The following is a 7,287-nucleotide window of genomic DNA, read 5'->3' on the forward strand; positions in this document are numbered from 1 at the left end:
CTCAAATTTTCAAAATTGACTGGCTTATTTTATTTTTCTCCTATAATACAATAAATTTAAACAAAACTATAATGTGACATCCTCAGAACTCAGTGAGGGACTCCATTCTAAATTCTTACACCATTTTTGGCCAGAAACCATCGTTTTCTTATTTTTCTTTTTTTTTTTTTTTTCTTATTTCAATAATCAGTACTACCAATTGGCTTTCTTTTCAGGGCTACATTCCACCAAGAAACAAAACCCTTATTACTTCTCAATAATTGCCATATAAATAATAATTGGTAAAATAAGACAATTTTAAATGCTTATAAAACTCAGTTGACATATATGGAAAACGACAGTTATTTTCAAAACAAAGGGAGTCATTTTCAAAAAATGTTGTGGCTTTAGATGGATGTTCTCTCACTATAAGAAACCTGAGGTTCCAGTGTGATAACAAAAGGCAATTAACACTGTTCTTTTGGGAAACTGTAGAGAGTGGTACGGAGTGTGGCAAACTGAAGAGAACAAGTTCAGCTAATTCTTTCTACATGGGAATTTGTTTTAAAAAAATTACATTTTTTTCATCTTGTCTCTAAAACTATATATATATATGTGTGTGTGTGTGTATACACATACATATATGTATATATATGTGTGCATGTGTGTATATATAATATCATATATATATATACATATATATATATGTATATATATATATATGTATATATATATATATATATATATATATATATATATATATAAAACTCCTGTCATTGTTTATAATGACAAGATTGCTAAAAACTAGGGAAATGTAGCAGACAAAACATGATAACAGGCTGATTAACCCCAGAGGCAGACAATTTGTGAACCCTTGAGTACAAAATACTCAAGTTCCATTGACCCTTTGCTAGACAGTTTGCCAGATCAGTGTTCTCCGAAGAAGGGCCACCTGGTGGGAGAAGTGGCAGAGAGTGGCTGAGCTCAAGACGCCTTATTAATAGTGGAGAGCCATTGAAGAGTTTAGAGATGGGCTGTGGTAAACTCATCAGCTACAGCACACCAGCCTTCTGGATTTTCAGCTCAGAAATAGACATTAGTTTCTCAGCAAAATTGAAAAGCAATGCAGACCTTCAGGATAGCTTAAGACCAAATGAAACTATCTATAAAAAGCATGTATCTATTATATCTAATTACACTGATCAATTACCTTACAAAAGCAAGGACGAACTCAAAGACTATTGTTTATTTTAAGGATGGGGAGATATCTGTTTTAACATTTAGAGAAATGATTGGGATTATAGCATAGAGATTGTGAATTGTTCTGGTGAACTTTGGAAATGTGGAGAACAATGCATGCATAATAAATTTTAATGAGAGCAGTTTCTTTAATGACCTATAGTCCTAGAGAAATATTTATACAGTGCCTACTGTATGATGCCCTTATATTACAGATCTAAAGGGCAGCTTACAATGAACAGAAGTACCCGAGTTTTTCCATATTCCTTCCCTTTCTTTTCATGGAGGTAGTAAATCTCTGTGTGATCTCTATAATGAATGGACAATTTTCAGTCTGGTAGTCTTAGGTAAGCATCCATCCATGCTGGGGATTTTGTGGTCTCATGGCCTTCCCTGCCCAAATAAGTTTCCTCCCTTCTTCTTCCTCAATAAATCTTTGGCATTCCTAATTGTCTCCAAATTTGCTTCCCAGAGAGCTTATCCTGTAGGCATTCTACATATGCAGGTACTTTCTGGGCAAAGGATTTCAGCAGAGAGGAAAGGAATAAAGAAAAAAGTGTATAAGTCTATGTTCTGGTCAAGAGAGATAGGCTATAACCAAATGTGTAACAAGGAAATATCACAGACAAAGAACCTGTATTAAGGAAATTAAAAGCCATGAGATGGGAAATGAGTAGGAGATTAATTTAGATTAGTAGATCAGGTGGTTAGTATAGCATCCTCTGTGTAATTACATGACCTGAGATCTGAGTGACAAGAAAGCAGCAACCCTGCAGAGATCTGGAACAAAAGCACTGAAGGAGAAGTGAAGAGCTACTGCAAAGGCCAGAAGAGAGAAATGAGCTTAACGTGCTTTAGAAGCAGGGGGAACACCAGATTTGCTTGAGTGCTTTCCATATGCCAGGTCCCAGGCTAAGGTCAATGCATTCACTATTTCATTATTACTCACAGCCATCACTGGAAGCTGGTATGGGTGTCAGGGTTCTAACAGAAAAGAGATTCTGTACTGTGCGAAGGCATGAGGAACGTTAAGGTAACCAAGAAGTGTCTGGGGCCAAGTGTCATGGGACTAATAACATGAGAAGCCAATCCACTGCCCACTGCCCTGTACCTCCTCTCCCAGGTGTGAAGGGGAAGAGCTGTTAATGCAGCCTGGGGGAAGCCCAAGCCATAGGAGAGGAACAGCAGACTGAAGTTCTGCCTTGGGAAGAAGACAATAGTTATGGTCCCAACCCACCCCTAAAGTGATGGAGGGAAAGAAACACCTCCAAAATCTCTTACCCTCTTATCATTGATTTCTTATTATTGCTGGGGATCTAAACCGCACCGGAAACCCACCTCAAGCATTGCATTCAAGGTGGGTCTAGCTGAGCACCGAACCCGGTAGAAAATCTGCAGAGATAAAGAAAATAATTTTGTCTAGAACTGTTGTCATCTCTATTTTATAGAGAGGGAAAGGGAAACTAAGGCTTTTACTATTCTGTGATGCATATTTTTCCCTACATGGTAGCATCCCCGAAATAAGGCATATAAAATCAATGTATGTAGCATCATGGTTTGATGGGCAGCATTCTTTTTAGTCTTTCATAATGTCATAAGAAACAGTATATTTTACAATTAATGGAGTCTTTTATTTTTAAGAGGTATGTTGATCAGCCCAGGGTCAGGTGGAACTGATCTATGGAATTATCTAAGCTTACAGAAGAAACTGAAAACAAGATTGGGAAGAAGAACCCCTCTAGTTTATTATTTATTATCTTTCTCTCTCTCTTCTCTCCTCTATCCCCTCCTCCTCCACTTTCACTTTCTCCCCCTCCTCTACTTCCTCCCCCTCCTCCACTTCCTCTCCCTCCTCTTCTTCTTCCACCCCTCCCCAACCCCTCGCTCTTTTATAAAAGAGAATCTTGTTTCTCTAAAATCTGGCTGACCCAAACCTTATGGTTGACCAACAACCCCACACACACCCTTTTTGGTACTGGGGATTTAATCCAGAGGTGCTTTACCATAAAGCCACATACCCAGCCATTTTTATTTTTTATTTTGAGACAGGGTCTTGCTAAGTTGCTGAGGATATTGCTAAGTTGCTCAGGTTGGCCTTGAACTTGTGAGCCTCCTAACTCAGCCTCCTTAGTAGCTGGGATCACAGGTGTGCACCATGGCACCAGGCAACCCTGGCATCTTAACACTGTGGTACAGCTCTCTGTCTATGTTGATGGAAGTGTTCTGCAGACATTGATGCTATGAGAATCAAAGGCTGAGGTGGCTTATGAAACAGGGGCTGCTTCTCACCTGGGCTTCACATAGACTGCTTTTCACTTGATAAGTGATTCAAGTGGATTAGTTACTCCTTCCTATAATATAGGTCACTTGGAATTTTACTGTGTTTGAAATTGGAAATCTTCCTTGGAGAAACATGTGGCTATGTTCTCAATTTTATCTTATCAAATTCTCATCCATTTTCTTTCATCTCCTTTGGCCTCTCTGGCCTAGATACACAAGTTCTTAGCTTATCTGCAAAACAAAATTTAAAGGGTGAGCAAGATGGATATAGGGTGTTGGACCCTTAACACAGACTCCATTTTAACACTTCTAGAGTTATCAAAAAGATGTTATCTATGGCAGTTGAGGTTGATTTGGCAAAGATAATTTATACATTGCTTTGAAACTTCTAATAAATCTAAATTGCACATTGAATGAGAATGTAACTATTCAGTCTTCATATAAAATCAGCCTCCCTGGCCTCTCTCTGCCTCCCTGTCTTCGTTGCATGGTTGTGCATCCTAGGGGCCACCCTGCTGCTCCCTAGTACAGAGGCTGACGTGCACAGACATCACTGTCCTTCTTCTCCTTTCCTTTGAATCACACTTCATGCTGTTATATCTTTGCTTTTACTTAAACCAATAATAAATATTTCCAATATTTTCCCTTACTTTTATTTAGCTGCTTGTGACTAAAAGGTAGATAAATAGCCCTAGAAAGACGAGGCATAATGTTCCTTTTCTAAGTACACAAAAGAGTCAATTGTCATGTGATTCCTTCCTTTGAACAGCCAGAAAATTGAATTACAATCCAAGAAGTTCCCGTTAACCTCATTATTTATGAATTTGTGATTCTAGAATTTTCATCTCCCCGTGCTTCTCAGCCATTATGACCTCATTTGCAGACACCCTTGAGAATTCCCAGCCTGTGCCTTCCATGTGTCCACCAAAATTCTTTACTCTTTGTTGAACACTTGCCCAATAATTTCTCCCACTTCCCAACATAAGAATGTGCCTTTTAGACAAGATTCCAAATGCTAGAATTTTAACCATATTCTGTATCCCCTTAGCTTTCTAGTCACACTTTCCTGGCCTCGGTTCAGAAGTCTGTACCTACTGCTTAAGGGTGCACACAAAAGAAGTCACTCACATATTCTTATCTGTCAGTGGACAAGAGGTTGAAGAACTGGGCTGAGAGAACTGACTGCTGGGATGTCACATGCCAGGCACATGCCTTTGCAGTGTTACTCAACCCAGGATCATCTGTAGGAATTAGATGCCTTGAAAAGTTGTTCCATTTTCAGACAAAATCAAGTTCTTAGAGAGTCTTAAAACCTATCTAGGCTTCTGTGCTTTCTCTGGATCAATCAGAATTATGGCATTATCTAGAGTCTATCAGTGCCAAAACCTGGTGCTCAGGATAAAAGTAAGAATAAAGTACTGTTTGGTTCCAGGTAAACTGTTTTTCCTTTGTATCTAGGTAGAGGGGATCAAAGAGCAAAAGGGCCCAATGTTAAATTCCCCACTTAAGAAGATCATCTCCATTAGGTCCATGCTCTGGCCCTCCTCTGGCTGTGTCCCTCCTCTCAAAGCAGTCAAGGGACTAAACCACTCAGATTCAGGGGTCCTCAGTCCTTTTAGACTGTGTTCTGGATAAGACAGACCCCAACGTTCCTGTTCACATGGTCGTGAGTCAGCAGCTAGGTTTGTGTGGGAGACTGGACAGGTCTGTCCTCTTAAGGATGACCCTACTACCAGAGTGTGGCCCCAAGGTGGCTATTTCTGGGGATCAGATAGAGCTGGCAGGTGTAGCACCTTATGGTATAAAGACACGTAAGTTGAGGTACCTCGGGCTGGAGGACCACTCATATTCTAGGGTAGAACTTGGAGAAATTTGAGAATTCTAAATGTGAATATTACCCTCTAGATCCCTTTGAAGGTTTATTTGCCTAATGAACGGCAACTATAACCACAAAAAATATATATTTTACCTAATAGCTCCTGAGCTTGGTTTCTAACTGTTCTATTAAACATTCAGCATATGACACCTGGATCCCCATTTGTATTCTTGTTCCAAACTCCACAGATTCTATGGTGGGCCTAAGTAACCAATTTTACATGATAGCACAAGAGAAAGTTGAATGGGACACTTGCCCCAAATCATTTACCTTGACCTCTTCGCCTGCACCAAAGCACCTTCACGTTCCTTGGGCAAACTCAAATTGGTACAAAAGATGTGAGTGTGTCTCACACTAATACAGATCTTGTGGGTGCTCTACGCTTTGTACAGTCAAATGCTTGGCTAATGTTGTTCACTTAATACAATAGTGGTCACATAGAAGACAGTTGATGCCTGCAGAGTCACTTTCCCTGTGGTTACTCACACAGTGTCTCTAAATGTAGTGATCTAGAGCTTCACTTGGGTTAGGAAATGTTGTCATCATATTCTTACTTCTCAAACACATGGCTGTCAATCCAGTCTTACTCTTGTCAATTCTGCAGCAGCTGTTTAAGCAAATATCATTGCGAAGATCCATTCAGGAGATTATTTTTACACAGCTGCTTGCACTCCAGGTAGGTATTAACGGAGAGGAAAGTATCTGGATTATCTCACAGGTATAAACTTGTTACTATTGTTTTCAGTGACTTTGGGTCTCTGGGGTAGATTCTTTAGTTATGGCTTCGTTTAATATTGGTACTCTCTAAACCAGTGCTATGTAGCATGTCTGAGTTCTTCGGGGAGTTTTGGGGTGGGCTAAAACCGACTGGAGGTTACAGTCCAAAAGGACTTATTAATTTTCCTTTTGACAATAAATTCAGAAGTATTTTTTTTTCTTTAAGTGTAGAATTGAATGAATGAAAATAGTAGATGATGTTATCCTTTGTGGCTCATCTAAGCAACTGGATCTTTCCCCAAAACTCTAGAAAAAAAAAGAGGAATTTCAGTTAGTTGGAGAATATTTGAACAGGTATCTCACCTCTCTTCAGTTGTGTTCATGTTTTTTAAAGTGCTGTGTTGCCAGCTGTGTTGCCTGGGCCAGCTTATACCCCTGCTTTGACAGTAACCGTCACGGTATGATCTGTCATTTCAAACACACTGAGTTTTTTTTTGTCTTAAGTTGCTTACTTGTACGACTGGATCAGTATTTGAAATGACACTATTTCTAAGGCATTTTTTTTTATCTTAACCAAATTCTCTTTTAAAATCTTCAGAAAGGAATAAAAGAATATGCCAATACAAGCACAGCACACTTCTATTAAGAATTTTTTTTTTCTCCATGAGTGTTTTGGGTGCTGGTGTGGAAGGTGACAGAGTATAGTTGCTAATAAAGAAGGAGAAGGAGATTGGGCAGCAGAAATGTGTTCCTGAAAACAACTCCATATTTATTCAGCTATGAATCCTCAGGCATTCTTTAAGAGAATGCCTCATTTGTTTCTCAAACAATGTTGTTTAAGTCTTCTGGTCATCCCTACAAAGAAACAGTCTAGGAACTCTTAAGAGGCTTGTCCAGGATCAGAGAGTCATGACATGCAAACTAGGGCAGAGTCCATGTTCCTTTCATGACACCCAGCATTTCCTTGTCTGAATCATGCTATTAGTAAATTCTTTATTTTCTCTGCTGTGGACAATTATGGCTACATTTACTCAAGCACCTGACCTGACATGTATTTAAGTAAAATGGACTCAGGGGACAGAGGATCTGAGTTCAAGCCTCAAGTTGCAGCAATTACTGGTTATATAATTTTGAACAAATTGCTTGCTCCATTGGACTTTATGTATAAGTGGGCATAAAAATTGTACCTCCAAATA

The 7,287-nt window shown here is 39.2% G+C and overlaps 1 long non-coding RNA gene across 1 annotated transcript; it reads right to left on the reverse strand.

Annotated features, from left to right (window-relative positions):
• Positions 1-2,467: 2,467 nt before the first annotated feature.
• On the reverse strand, positions 2,468-6,388 carry LOC144378321 (uncharacterized). The gene is made up of 3 exons (XR_013440020.1): positions 5,645-6,388; positions 3,508-3,729; positions 2,468-2,610 (listed from the first exon to the last, which is right to left on the reverse strand). It is a non-coding gene; the product is annotated as an uncharacterized LOC144378321 (long non-coding RNA).
• Positions 6,389-7,287: the final 899 nt, after the last annotated feature.

The sequence above is a fragment of the Ictidomys tridecemlineatus genome, chromosome 6 (assembly GCF_052094955.1).
Source record: "Ictidomys tridecemlineatus isolate mIctTri1 chromosome 6, mIctTri1.hap1, whole genome shotgun sequence".
Taxonomy (NCBI): domain Eukaryota; kingdom Metazoa; phylum Chordata; class Mammalia; order Rodentia; family Sciuridae; genus Ictidomys; species Ictidomys tridecemlineatus.